Source organism: Camelus ferus, chromosome 4 (genome assembly GCF_009834535.1).
Source record: "Camelus ferus isolate YT-003-E chromosome 4, BCGSAC_Cfer_1.0, whole genome shotgun sequence".
Lineage (NCBI taxonomy): Eukaryota > Metazoa > Chordata > Mammalia > Artiodactyla > Camelidae > Camelus > Camelus ferus.
The window spans coordinates 7152376-7167726 of record NC_045699.1 but is presented as its reverse complement, the minus strand read 5'-3'; the positions used below and the strand labels follow the sequence as shown (position 1 = coordinate 7167726).

The window sequence follows — 15351 nt, the reverse complement described above, 5'->3', positions numbered from 1 at the left end:
AGTAAAAGTTTCCCTCCTCCCCATTCCAACTTCCCTCCAGTCCCACTTCCCAGAGTTAACAGTTTCATGTGTCTCTTTACAGAGATTATCTAAAAGTATAGAGAAGAGATACGTGTCTTACCACCCTTTTCTTACACAGATGGGACGGTAGAGTATATACTGTCCAACATATGGTGCTTTATATAATTATTATTTTTACTTGTTTTTAATCCCTGAGCTCACATAGACATTGGTATCAAAGGCATCCCCGGAGTTGTTCAGTGTACAGCCTGCGTAACTGTACACAGCAGTCCAGCTGTCTTCCTTGCTACATTGGGAGCCACTTAAAGACAAAGACAGTGTCTACCTTTTATTTCTATATCCTTCCTGCCTGTTATAATTCCTGGTGTATAGAACTTCTTGTATGAATGACTGAAAATCTCTAAATACAAAGTCTTGTATTCCCTGGACTGCTAACATTCATGGGCACATTAAAATCCTCAGTTCTATAATATTAACACAGCTATGAAAGTATCATAGAGAGGTAACCACTTTTCCAAGCCATCAGTCAAACGGGGAAGCCTATTATAACTAGTCGTCTTCTTTGTGATACACTTGGATCTGTGTTAGATAGAAGAGGCTTTGGGAATCAATTACTTTAGCCATTTATATCTGTGGCCTAATTTTACAGATGAGGACATTAAAGCTCAAAGAGGCCAAGTGTCTTGCTGTTGATCATGGGATAATCAGTGATGGAGTTGAGAGTTCACTTTGGGAGTTTGGACTCTGAGACACACATCCTATTTCAGCCCCGCGAAGCTGCAACATGGAAGAGCAGACAGAATGCAGATGTTGCGGTGAAATGTTAGGGGGTCCTTGGAGAACGTGGTGCTCTATGACTGCTTAATTATGCCAGGAAGCCTGCTTTGTCATTTAGGATGCTTTGGGCTGCAAGTAACAGAAAGGCTAAGTCACACTGGCGTAAACAAGAGGGGAATTCATTGACTCTCCTAACTGGAAATCCAGCTGTAGGCTGAGCTTTGGGGTCTGTTTCATCCAGGGGCCCTGGTTCATTTCTCTGAGATTTCCTTAATTATGCCTTGCTCTCTGTGTTGGCTTTATCCCCAGGCCGGCCTTCCTTTTGGTAGCAAAATGACCATTGCAGATTCAGGCTTCATATTTCTACCCTGTCAATTCAGGGGAAAGGAGAATGCTTCTGTCTCAGCCTTCCCAGCAAGAGTCCTGAAAGTTACCTGGATTGCATCAGTTTAGGTGGCATGCCCACTCCTGAGTCAATGAGGGTGGCCAGAAGAGAACACAGTGATGGGTGTAAGCTGGTCCTGCTCTGCTCCTGAAGCTTCTCCCCAGCAGAGATCACGGGGGCTTTGGGGGAGGAGTTGGAGGCAATATGAGGTTCTGGGTACTGATAGGAAAGGAAAGGGTGAAGCTGGATGCCAGGAAGGCAAGCAATAAAGCCTACTGACATTGCTCCCTGACTGTCACCTGTTTCTACTAATACAGGCCCCAACCAGTGAAGCCTTCCCCACCCCATGAATTTCCGAGCTTCCCCAGAAGAATGCTCATGTGGGTTCACAGACCAGTCTAATCAGCCAAATGAAGATATCTCAGGTTTTCCCCCACTTTCTTCCTTTCTTCTGCCTATTCTACCTCCACTGGACACTGTCTTCTTGGCCAAGCACTGCTAACACTTAGGTCAGAGGTCACCAGCCCATCATCTTCCATCTGACACCACCACCATCCCCATGAGGGCGTTCTGCTCCAAAGAGGAGAGTCGGCATTCCTTTCACAGCCTTCAGAGAGGCCTCAAAGCATAGTTTCTTGTGCCCCAGTGTCTCAAGGAACTCTCTAAGAAAATGATTCTTTCAGTATTTTCTTTATGAAGAGCTTTGAGGAACAGACTGAGGTCAGACACCTCACTAGTCAGAACTGACTTTCTTCTCCAGTGCGGAGCCCACTTGGCGGCCTGAAAATGCCATCCTTAGGATGGGGGCTTTTAATAGGGGCACCTGTGAACTTGAATGGGAAAAAATAATCTCTATTTTTAACATCTCGCTGAAATTCAGCATTTCCTTCAGTTATGAATGTAAGCAACCAGCCACAATTGTAAGCGCACTAGTAAGTGACCTTGCCACCAATGGAAACCTCGGGTACCTACAAACATCACCTCCAGTTGCTGCAGACTTCTGGAACTACTGTCTGTGTTTACCAGCACTCGGCAATCATAGTAGTTACTAAACTCACCATTCACTGGACATTGTTTTTTAGAGTCAATCAAGAAGCACACATATTCATATGTTAATGACTTTTCTGAAATATTTTGATATCATTGATGGCTTTGATAATCATGTATTTTATTATTTTATATATCTATGTATTTATTATATATATGTATTTTACATATATATATATATTATATATTTAATTCGTTTAAAAAATTATTCTGAGAATTTATCCACAGGCTTCCCCAGACTGCTAGAGGGATTCATGGCTCAGAAAAGATTAAGGCCCCAGCCTTAGGATAACTTGTTTCTCTAGAGACATCACAGAACTGGTATTTTAGTTTCCAAATTAATTTTCCTTTCTATCTGGTAATGTCAATGTGCTCAGTGTTGTAAATTTAGGATCTGATTATTCTTCCTCCCTGTACTTTGCACTCTTACTATACCAAAGGGGACAAAAAAAAAAAAAAAAAAAAAAAAAAAAAAAAACCAGACAAGGAGGGCCTCTTCATTGTTTAGCACTTGCTACATGACCAGGGCCCCAGTGGTCAAATGAAGCTTATTATAGAGGCAGATGGATCTGGAAGACATGGGCCTTCCTGGCTCCATCACACTCTGTGGCCCCAAAAGACTCTTCCTCCTTCCCAACTAAGGAAAAGTCAAAAGTATTCAAAAGCCCCAAGTGCCTTGGTTTCCTTCAAATGGTTTTGAAAAATGCATTTCTTTTCTTCTCAGCAATGTGGCATTCCCCCTTCCCTCCAATTTCCCTCTTACAAGGGGGAATCAGAGTTGGAGGGGGAGTCACATGTGAATCTAACATCACGGGCAATCTAATTACTCACTGCCCCCTTATTTCCAGAGTTCCCAGATTTTGAAATATTTTCTCTCTTGCTTACTTTTCTATTACAGATTTTTCCAGTCTGTTTCTGAGACCTTCCCAGCTTCACTCTCTCAGCCCTTCCACTGTGTGTTAAAGAGAATTTCAACGTTCCAATAAGAGAAAGAAAAAAAAAATCACCACGTTGACATGTCCAAATGCTTATCACTGTCGCAGGCAGCACTTTTGTATAACAATTCAAGCTACGTTCCGTTTAGACCTCGAATCATTTATAAAGGCAGGTCCCTCCCGACGACGCCGGCAGAGAATAGCCGCCCGCGTGGGTGGTCCGGGCCCCGAAGCCCAAACGCCAAGGGAACAGATGACATCATGGATTCACATGGCAAGCTTATGAAGCCGTGGTTCAGCTCGCCCGGCGGAGCAGCAGTCCGGAGCTGCCTGCATTTTCTCTGCCGGAGCATTCACCGCTCCAGAGTCACAGGACCGGGACGCTTCGAGATGATATTTTTAAACCTGACATTCAAAAAGACTGGAAAATTCACAAGCATTAGCAAGACGCTGCTGAAACTACACATTCCGAACGGGCAGCGCGGTGGGCTGGGGCGGGGGTGGTCATCACACAGAATGACTTTGCAAACTGGCACAGCAGACCCTTTGCCTGCCTGAATTGCTAATTCTGTCCTCCCCATCCCCCTCACCCCCACCCCCACCCCGCCCCAAAAAGACTGTTATCCATCTTTTCCCAGACTTCTGTTAGGCGTTCTGGGCTGGCACAGAGGGGAGCAATGCACCGATTTCTGCATGGACCCTGCAGGAACTGCAGTCTGGGATGAGGTTTACAGGAACACAAGTTAAATCAGACTTACGTGGAGTTTTCACCAGATTTCAAGGTTATTGGAGAACACCTGCCACTGGCAAGAGTGTCCCTGAATGCCATCCCAGAGACCCACTGAACTTCCTGCTTTCATTGTGCTCTTCCCAAGCTGAAGAATCTGAGGTAAGCTGCCTCTGGCAGCATCTCTACCTTTCTCCAGGATGCTCCTCAGCCATGATGTGTGCGTGGCATTTCTCCTTTCTGAGAAGCTGTCCTATTATAAGCAATTACTCTTCCTTCCCTAGCTACGTATTATCCTTTTAGTAACCAATATGTTAGTTATGTTTGGGTATTTCCTCCAATAAGAGCTATGGTTGTCCCCTCAAATTAAATAATTACATTTTCCAGCTATAAGCTTAAGAGCTCAGTGGATCCAGCCTACCTGAGTTTAAATCTTGACTCTAACTCTCAGTAGTTTTGTGAACTTGGGCAAGTTCCTTAACCCTCTTGCATCCCAGTTTCCTCATCTGAAAAATGAGATCATAATTATTAGGATCTAACCCATAGTGTTGTCTGGAGAGCAGGTGAGATAATACATATAAAATGCGTAGAATAGCCGTTAACATATAGTGAATGGTAGCTTTTTTTATTGCTATTGTTAGTATTGTCATTTTGTTTGTGATTGACATTTTCTGATGTCCTGCCCAGACCATTTGTGTTGAAATCACCTTTCCCTCCCGCCCAGTACCTGGTTTGGATAAAGAACACTAGACGTTTGAGTGTTACAGTCTAAAACTCACACAACGTTTCGTCTCCTACTGAAGCTGGACGCTGCCCCAACATTCAGAATAGGACAGAGACTTGAGAACGTCTGAAGGAGATTTACTGCTGTTTAAAAAGGGAGCGGGTAAATCGTCATCAGCAAAGGAAACCCTGAGTGTCTCTTCCCGACCTACGGGCAGCATCCGAAGCAGCAGGGGGAGTTTGTTGTCCGAGGACGCCAGGCAAGGACACACGGCAGACAGCAGACCCCCAGCTGTGCCCAAGCCTCTCTCCTTTTTGAGATAATAGCGCTCTGCCATCCAACGAGAGAGACGTCTGGTTCCCTCAAGAAAGTTGCCAGGAAAAATTGATCCGCAAACGAATAATGTTTTTCTAAGCCTTGGTACCTGGAATATTTCTCTCATACAGTGTTTGAAATGAACTTTTTCACGCGGGAACTTGGATGAGAATCAGATGGGGGTGGATAGACTAGGGGTGAAGACTGTCAGCCTCCGCTTTCCGTCCCAGCCACCCGCCTACCACTGTGTCATTTCTGCTGTGTCACTTTGGGCAAATCACTCCCCTTCTCTCAGCATCGATTTTACCTGCTGGAAAAAAAAAAAAAAAAGACTAATACTGCTTCCTGGGGCTGTTTTGAAAAATTAAATGAGATAATTTATCAGTAGAAGGATGTAAACGTTTAGTGTTTTAACAGTGTCAATTATGGGGGTGGGGTTTGTGGCTTTCCTTTCTTCACTGCTTCAGAAGGTGTAGGTCACTTCCTCTCTCCTTTCTTTTGAGAAACAGTGAACCAGTTTTTCTGTAGCTAATGACTTGGGGTTTGGTTTTACCAGCTATAAGATTCATTGTGAACAGAGAACACAGCCTTGGGATTGAGGATGAAGATGGTGCCGGGGTGTGAGCCTTGAGGGATGGAGGATGGAGAGGGATAATGGGGACAAGGATGGTGGGGTTCTGATGCCCTGGGTGGCATCCTGGGGAGTTGTTTCTGGGGCTGTGGGACGTGCCAGGTGAGGACATAGAGGAGACTCCAGGGAGCGCCGTGATGGGCATTCTCACCACCAGACCCCCTCGCCTCTGAGCATGCCTTCCTCTGGGACATTCGCCAAGTGGGGTTCCATTTTCAGTGGGAAACGGATGGCCAGCCAGGCCTGCAGACTGCGCAGCCGTGACTGTGGTTTTCCCTAGTTGTTGAGAAAGCAATTATAAATGCAGCTTGTTTTTAATTATTTTTGAAGTGGCTACTCAAAAGCAGCTCTCTGAGGTAAAGTATCACTTAGATTCTCATCTAAATTTCTCTTCAACCATCGTCCTCAGGGATTCTCATCTTGGATATAGGTATGTGGTTGTAGTTACTTGCCTGAATATCTGTAGATCTTATTCAGATTGAACATTTCATCACCTTTTTGAAAATCCTGCACAGAGTTTCTTTATTTTATTTCTTTATTTTTACCCAGGCAGACTCCTGCTGGAAATGACACTTCCTCTGGAGAATGATCCTCTTCTGTCTGAGAAGGACATTTCCTCCGAGATACACAAGGAGTGTCCAGAGAGGATGGCAAGATGGGGCCATCAGATCACATTCACGTTCCCTCTTGTTTTTCCAGTCACTTTCCTCTACATTCTGTACATCTTCTCTCCAGCGAAGCCAACACCTAACTTCTAGAATGAGGTAAGGGAATAATTATGCAAAAATAGTGTACTAGTTATCTACTGCTGTGTAACAAATGACCCCCAAACCCAGCAGCTTATACAACACACATGTATAATGTCACAGTTTCTGAGGGCAGCATCACTGGATGGTTCCAGCCCAGGGTCTCTCATGAGGCTGTAGGTACCCAGGTAGGAGCTGAGCTGCTTTCAAGTCCACTCCTGAGGTTGTGGGAAGGGTTCCATTCCTCACAGCTGTTGGCTGAAGATGTCAGTTCCCCACCACATGGGCCCCTTCACAGGTTGCCTGGGTGTCTTCAAGATGTGGCATCTGGCTTTCCTTAAAGTCAAGGTTCCAGAAAAGAGAGCCCAAGATGGAAGTCACACTCGTTTGTAACCAACTCTCAGAAGTGGCTTCCTTTCCTTTTGCTGCCTTCTGTTGACTCTGCACGGACCAGCCCTGCTCTGGAAGGGGTTCCACAGGAGCAGTCCTGTTTGTGCCCATTTTATTTTATTTTATTTTATTTTAAAGATAATCAGAATTTCGTTTCATTTCATTTTTAATAGAATTTTTGGCGGCAGGGGGGTAGGTAGTTTGGTTTGTTTGTTTGTTTGTTTAATGGAGGCACTGGCAATTGAACCCAGGACCTCATGCATGCTAAGTTTGTGCTCTACCACTAAGCTATACCCTCCTCGTGCCTATTTTATTCTAATGATGGTAAGATGCACCGTATTTCATATACTACTAAGAAAGACAGAACATATGGTCCCTATTCAAATGTAACACAACACTTTCAGATCACTTGGATTTGCTTAATACTTATTGAAAGAGCTCTTTTGGACTTACTCAGATAGGGATTACCGCCTTATATCATTCTTGTGCTCACAGAAGAAGAGGAGTAGAAACAAATTAGTCGATGTCTTAAGCTTCTTCACATATGGCGTGTGCTCGTCTGAACAGTTATTTCAACTCAAAGCTGTCAATGTCCGTGTTTTTTCTGGCCACAGGCTCGTGCTCTGAGCCATCAAAAGAGGGGCACTGGTGATGCAGTGTTTCACGAAGAGGGCTCTGCCACGGGCTTTAGGGCTTTCTTTCAAGTCTTTGACACCCACTCAGCAAGATTCGAAACAGTAGCATCCAGCCCCTCCATCGCCTCATAAAATAGTAATGCTAAATGATTTCCCCCAGGTCACAAACTGGGAAATGACAGTCAGAAGTCAGTTCCTGGGCTAGGACTCCAGGTTCAGGGCTCTTTGCCTCCCCCCCCCCCCCCCCAGCAGACCTGTCTCCTCGAGACAGAGGGAAACTCTGCAGTGAAACCACAGGGTTAGAGTAAACTCCCGCAGCGGAAAGCCTGGAATTCTGTTTTAAACGACTCCAAAAACTTCAATCAGCACCAAAGTGGAAATCATGCACTAATTGGAGCTCAATGATGCAGATAATATGGAATGGGGAACGCTGGCTGACAGGCAGCTCTCTCCAGCAGCTGAGGCACTTTCTCTGCGTTTCAGCACCAGCAGCAGAACTCAGAACGACCACAACAGCAAAAAAAAAAAAGGTAGAAGAGGGCAGTTGTTGGGCCAAGGGTCTCCCGCGTATCCACACATTTCACGTCTACCTGCCGTCCTCTCTCCGTTCGCCATCTTTGGAAAGCCCAGACCACTGTGGAGTTCACTGTCAGTGGTCTTCATTATAACTAAGGCTCACCAACAGCTCTCGTGTGCTCCTGGCTAGGGGGACAACTGGACCAGCAGCCATTTGCTAACAAGTGTCCTTGGATGTATGTGTTCTCCACTTTGGGAGGAAAGTCACTGCATTCATCACCATTGATCTAAACCTTACATTTGGCTAAATGGTTTAAAAGGTTGATGCTACTTAATAAAAAACCATAACAACCGAGGAAAAAATCCATTTTTTCCTTCAATGTCCAATCTTGAACACAAAACACTCTGTTAAGGGGATGGAGTTAGGATTGATCTCCCATTTCCTGAAAAAAAAATTTCTTTATATTATTGTTATGTTTTAAAATAAACAAGAAATTCAGTATGTACAAGTGAAAGATTAATTTTCTATGTAATTATCTCATCAAGGTAGGTAGCCATTAACTTCAAAATTAAGTCGATCACTCTATGTAGTGCTGGTTTCAGGTAACCAAGTCCTTGGAACACCGTGGAGGGAAAATACACAGGGACAAACTCCTTTATTCTTTTCAGGAGAATTTTATATTTTCACTCTTTATGACTCACAAGCCTGTTTAAATTCAACAGTAAACTGTATAATGAGTTATGTAAATTAAAGAATGATTTCAAATGATTCAATTCATGGAGAACTGTTTGAGAAGATTAAAGAAAGGTGAAATTTCTAAATCACAGGAGATATTTCAAATCCAAGGTTTCATTCATAGGGCTCATTTATTTCCTATTTTAAAATATGTCAGGTTTTAATTGCCTCATTAGCACATCCCGTGATTTAAAAGGGTAAACATCTTGATCCGGCAGATGCGAAAAAAAGACAACAGAAAACGTTCTGCACACACTGCGAGACCACTGGAACAGGAAGGACGCAGCTCACTGTAACTTCCCATATTACAGATGAAGAAAGTGAGGTCCAGGCTGGTGAAGGGATAACAATCTAGGTATTCTCATGTTGAGGGGGCAGAGGGGGATTTCAGGATGAGGCAGGGAAGGAGTTAATAAGAGGAGACAAAACATCAAGTTGTAAGTCAAAATAAAAGGAGTTCAATTTGCAAATTTAGAGAAAATGATACTTTAATGCACGCTTATGGAGAAACAAACAAAACCAGAAAAAAAAAAAAAAAACTAGAATGTTTTGTCCTTTTACAACTAAAAAAGTGAGGTGAGCCAAGAATAAGGTGGGCATTTAACCAAGTACGGTTAAGACTTGTCCTGTCATACTGGACATGACCCATTTCTGACCTTTACAGCAATGGGTTCCATTATACTGTGGGAGAAAAATCAATGTAAAGTGAACTTTGAGGTTATTGAGATATAGCAATATTTGGCTTACTTAGCTCCGTGCACTTTGGGGGGAAAATCTGGGAAGAAGTTTGGGAAGGCTTTGTGTCAGGCACAGAATTGGATCCCAAAAGGAACAACATGATTTATGTACAAAAGGGGGGGCTTGAGCCTACAGTCCAAGAATTCAGGATATAGCCCACTTGCAGAAAGGTGGGGCCGCGTGGTGTGTTCTGGCCAATGGACCATAAGCACAAGTAGCAAGGCGAGGCCAAAAGATACCACGTGACATCTCAGCTGTCTCTTCCTCTTCTGAGGGGCGTCACGGAGCCGGGAGATGAGTCAGGGGACGTGGAATTCAAGAAGCCTGGGTCATTCTGTCTCTGATCAAGGTGCATTAACCTTGAGAGTCAGCAGACCTACAGCAGGACTTCGCGTGAGTGAGAAAGAAACACTGTATCTTAAGTCACTGCAGTTTGGGGGTTGTTCGTTACAGCAGCACACGCCTAGCCTAGTCTGGTTCATTCACCTCCGTTGGCTGCCAACCCACACTGTCTTGCCCCGTCTCCACAGTGGCATCACTGCCGGGAAGGAAGCTTGGGCTAGGAAACTGCAGTCCATTCTCCTGTCGGTCCATGTCAACTGATTTGGTAACTTTGGGGTGGGGGGGATAATCAGGTTAATTAATTAATTAATTAATGGAGGTCCTGAGAATGGAACCCAGGACCTCGTGCATGGTAAGCACACACTCCACCACTGAGCTCTACCCTCCCCGTTTTGTCCATTGGTTTGGGATTGAGTGGATGCGGCAGCCAGGAGTGTTGGCACCATCAAGAGTGTGGTTGTGGATGTACGATCACCCAACATTTCACTGTGTGAGGTCAGGAGGAAAGGTCAGGCTTTCCTGAAAGCAGGAAAATTCATGACTTGGGTGAAATAAAAGACAGCTTGAGAATATTTAGAAATCTTTGAAAGTTGCTAAACTTGCAAGAGAAATAGAGGAAGTCCCATTTCCCACAGAAATGCAGTTCATACCTTGAAGGGAAGCTGGCCTGGCAGACTGGGGGAGGGGAAACCTAGAGGCTGCTACGTGGAACCATGTTCACTGGTTCTCTCCGACTTCCTTCCAAAGTGTGCAGTGCACAAGGGGGAGGAGTCGCTCTACCGTGGAGAGAGCTGACCGATGTTCCCTCAGCCAGGTCGTCAAGGCCACCACGAACAGTGATAAGTCATGTCCACAGTGTGCCTTGATGTGATGTGACAGGAATGACCCTTTATCTCTGAGGTCTTCCTCCCAATAACCCAGAACCATGGTTTTATCATGAGAAAAACACTAGACAAATTCCAGCAGTGGGACGTGCTACGAAATACCTGACCAGGTGCTCCTGAGAACAGTTAAGGTCATCAGAAACAAGCAAAGTCTGGGAAACTGCCATGGCCAAGAGGAACCTCAAGTAGACCCGACAACTAAATGTACTGTGGCGTCCTGGATGGGATTCCAGAACAGAAAAAGGACACCAGGGAAAACCGGGGAAATAATCAAATTGGAACTTGAGTTAATAAGAATGTGTTGATATCGATTCATTCTTTATAACAGATGTATCATACACGTATAAGATGTTAATAATAGGGTAAACTGGGCATGAAGCACATGAGAATTCTTGATACTATCATCTCAATTTTTCTGTAAATCTAAAACTGCCTTAAAAATACAGCATATTAAAAAGAAAAAAAAAATGAAAAAGAGGCAAATTTGTCTGAGATGGTCTCTGATGAGCACACCCTAATTACTGAGTGTCCCTCTCCTGGGTGCATTTTTCCCCTTTTCTGAAATGGATGCTGGAGGGGAGATACTGCACTATGTTGTGCTCCCAGGAGATCTGCATTTCTTTCGTTTAGTGGAACTCAAGTGGACAGAGGTTAAAAAGAGAAGGGGAAAGAAATAAAGTATTCCCTTCAAGAGGTAAATGTTTGTATCCCCATTTCTTTTCACCAAGTAAACTTGAGACCCACGCCTCTTGCTTGGGGTCATTGCTGCAATCCAGATAACCCGCGAGAACTGTCAGCGCAGACCTTGAGTTTAGCAGCTAGTCAAGGTTCACGGGGAGGGGACATAGAAGAAAAAGAAGGAATGGAGAGAGAGGGTAAGTGTGGAGGCCAGGGGCAGATGGGATGCTCTGTCTTGCCTATTTCAGTTCTTTCCTGGCTAGCTAAGTTCAGTAGTTGACTTGCATCTGGGAGATGGGAAACGTGCATCTATAAGTGCTAGGTGGGAGATGCCCACATCTGGGGAAGGAGCTACAGAAGGTGTAGAAGGCAGACACAGCCCTCACCCCCGAGCTGTCCTCTCCTGAAGGAGGGTCTGCTCTCTTTCAATTATTTTCTCTCTCCTTCCTTCTCTTCCTCCACGTCCTTCCTCTCCCCGCTCCTTTCCTCCCTCTCTCTCCTCCCCCGGCCCCTCACCCTCCCCCTTTCCTCTGCAGCTCTGGTTGATTTTGAACTCCTACATTAATGATGCGACCCCAGGAAATTCCTCCAGATGGGATCTTCTCCCCAGTCATTCGCGAGTCAACTTCTACATTTCTCATTTTATAAAACGAAACAGAAATGAGTAAGTAAAGTACAAAGTTAAAAAAAAAAAGAACAATTTTAAAAATTTTTAATAAAATAAAATAAAACGAAACACACCCACATTTCCTTAACCTTGCCTTCCCTCCTGCCTGGCTCCCTCCTTTCTCTCTGCCCGGCAACATCCGTCACCCACACCTGGTCTCCACTTCATCAGGGTTGTTAATGTGGTTGTGAAGCCACGGGCCCTGAGTACCCAGTGGAAAACGACCTTGGAAAGAAACTCCTGCATCGGGGCCAGAAACACTCCTCAGTCAACACTCATTAAAGCCCTGTTCCCCCAGCACCGAAGGTTTCCCTGCAGCCAGTGTGACTGTGGCTCCACTCCGGGAAGAAAGCTCAGGGGAACATGAGACGTGAAGGTTCCTGCCTGAGACCCCCCCTCTTCTACTGACTTTCCCGCAGACCCCAAAACATGTGTCAGCCGGAGGCCAGGGGATCATTCTGTCCTCTAAGCGCTGCATTTGCTTCTGTTTCCCCTGACACTGGGGCTCCTGTCCTGTTTCAGGTGTTGTTAGTGGAAGGGAAAAAAACCACAGCAAAGGGGGAAATTGTGGAAGAAAAGCTTCAACCAACGGTGTAATTAATTAAATGGTAATAAATAATCATTTGAGAAATTAGATATTTCGTGGTTGATTTTTTTATGACTTTTAAAATAATGTAAGTGGTGGTAAAAACTCTCCAACATCCAAAACCACAAGTCACATTTCGGTTGTGGTTTTTCATTCCCTACAAAATACAAAACACTTGGAAAAGATCACTTGAACTATATTTTCCCCACGGAGGTTGAAATTCTTTTCAAAATGATCCCTGGACAATTTACAGGTCTCTTTACATTGGAACCAACATTGCTGCTTGAAGACTTACCTCAGTAATATTAACGTTAATTTATAAAAACACTTTCTAGTCATCAGAGCAGCTTTCACAGACATTATCTCATTTTATCCCACTGCTGGTTGGTACGTTCTCCGACTGAAGTTCTCGGAAAGCAAAAGGCCTGTCCAAAGTCCCGCATCCAGAACATTCCAGGACCTCCTAGATCAGGGCTCAGCAAATGGTAGCCGTGGCCCAAATCCCACCCACTGTGTGTCTGGTACGGCATACAAGATAAGAATGAATTTTACAGTTTTCAATGGTTAGGCAGGGAAAAGATTTTTTTTTAACTTAAGAAAATTATAACATTCAATTTCAGCATCCACAGATGAAGCTTTCTTGGACCACAACCACGTTTACATACTAACTAGGGCTGCTTTCTTGCTACGGGGCAGAGCTGAGAAGCTAGACAGAGACCATACGGCGGGCAAAGCCTGAACTATTTACTCTCCGGCCCTTTACAGAAAATGTTTGCCAACCCCTGTCCTAGATCAAGGGCTTATTCCATCCCACGAGAGCTGTCTTTCCAGAACCCTAGGAGACTCCTGGACAAAGGAGAACCCCACAGGGCTCCGGTTTGTTAGCCCAGTAGAGGAAGCTTAGAAACTGACCTGCAATAAAAGGCTAGTCCTTTAGATCCTGAGCGTCTCAGTCCTTCTGATTGGCGAAAAGGAGGCTGGAGTCCCGCCTCCAGGCTGACAGGCAGCTCCCTCCTCCTACAGCGGGGCGCTGGAGGTGGGTCCTCACAAGACCTTTGCCAAAATGAGAGGGCAGTATTGCTCGTCCCTTCCTTCGCCTCCTCCAACCCAGGAAAAAGTAGTCTCTTGACAGATGGGCTGTCCTTAGAATTAGAAAGGGCAAAACGTCCCAGCTTAGAGGCTGAGGAGACATGTGGTGAAGGGAACAATGCAATGCTCTAGGGCTGGTTTGGTTTCTAATTCAGAGGCATGTGATACAATATGCTGCACGCCCTGTGCCACGTTTCCCCCTGCGGCGGCGGCTCTGTCTGCCGTAGGTGGGGTGGTGGGCTTAGGTCGGGGGTCGGGGAGAAGGGCGGATGAGATGGAGAATCAGGCCCAGGAGGCTCATTCTTCTTTCAGTAGAGCTTCTGATGCATTTCCATTCCCTGCTTTTCCACCTGTACCCACAAAATATATTATCTCCCTTTTCTGAGTTCCTTTTCTATGTCATTCAGTTTAGGCTGAAATAGATGATCTCATGTAACTGACTCTGTAACTCCCCAGGGCTTATAGAGGAGGGAGCAGGGCTTTGGGCTGTTTAAAATCCTTTCCTGGTGGGGAGCTGGTATCTGTCATGCCAGCATCGGGGCCCTTCCCACCAAACCTCAAGGGATCCACAAAGTCACACGTGTCTTCAGTCGCGGGCATGTTTTGGCTCTGTGACCACTCAGGACATCGCCACTGTCGACAAGCATTTTCCCAAGTGTATTTCCTCAGAGCACCCACTCCGGGGACCTTATAAGGAATCTTTTTTTTTTTTTTTTTTTTTTTTGATCTGTTTGGGGCACAATGAGTTAAAAAAAAAAAAAAAAGCCTAACCAGGTTTCTTTACTCAAGAACTTCTCAGAACATCTGCTGTGTTTCCACCTCTATAATTTTAAGGCATTTTAGTTAATCTCTCAGATTCTTCTTCTGAAAAATAGGAAGAATAATATCTGCCTCTTGAAGCACTCAGTGTGATTTCTCCTCTCTTTCTGTATTTGGCCAGGTTCACTTAAATTCTATTAGATGATGTGAATTGTAGCAACCAGAAAGGAATCTGAATAACTTGCAGGAAAAAAAAAAATCTTTCTGATAATAAAATAAAATAAAATAAAATAAAATAAAATAATGCATACTGGTTCAGAGATAGTGCAGCAAATTTTTCCATTTATTGCAATGCTTTTCATAAAGGAAACAATGCCTCTAGGGTAGGGAAACTTACGAGGAACCATTCTGGGGCAAAACTGCTTATTAACATGGCATCCTTGGGAGCAAAAGCCACACGTGTTAGTATGTAGTGCTGGAAATGCAGTCACTGTACCAATGAGACAGGAGACTGGGGTTTGCCAAGCCCTGGTCTAGAGGGCTCTGTGCTGGGCATGGGTAGACAAGCTGATTGGCATGGCATGTTGCTCATTTTTTTTAAAAAAAGTTGTTTTGTTTGCTCATTTGTTTGTTCGGCAGAGCAGTTAGCATCTTTCAGAACTTCGTATTCTGAATAACACGTTTGGAAAGACTTCAGAGCTTCGAGTTTCATAGTTATTTCCTCGGAAAAGCAGACACAGGAGCGATAATGATGGCGGTGAACTGGGTCTAGGCTGAGGGATCAAGTCTCCGGGAACTGGGCTATTGGCCTTGAAAGTTCAAGTCCCCAGACCACAAAAAGAGGTCCGATGGGTGGAGCTCACAGAGCAGGGCAACAGAACAGCTTTCTCTAAAGGATTTGTTTTATTCCTGCTAGTCAGGGAGTGTCTGCAAGTTCCCAAACTCACCTGAAGACCCTTGTAAAGAGAGGAGACTTCCAAGACTAAGGGCATGACCCCTGGAGCAAAACTGCCTGGATTCAGG

General features: G+C 44.8%; 1 long non-coding RNA gene across 1 annotated transcript; it reads left to right on the top strand.

The window, feature by feature from the left end:
- Nucleotides 1–898: 898 nt before the first annotated feature.
- On the top strand, nt 899–12528 carry LOC116663040. The gene is made up of 3 exons (XR_004319059.1): nt 899–1608; nt 3129–11891; nt 12066–12528. It is a non-coding gene; the product is annotated as an uncharacterized LOC116663040 (long non-coding RNA).
- Nucleotides 12529–15351: the final 2823 nt, after the last annotated feature.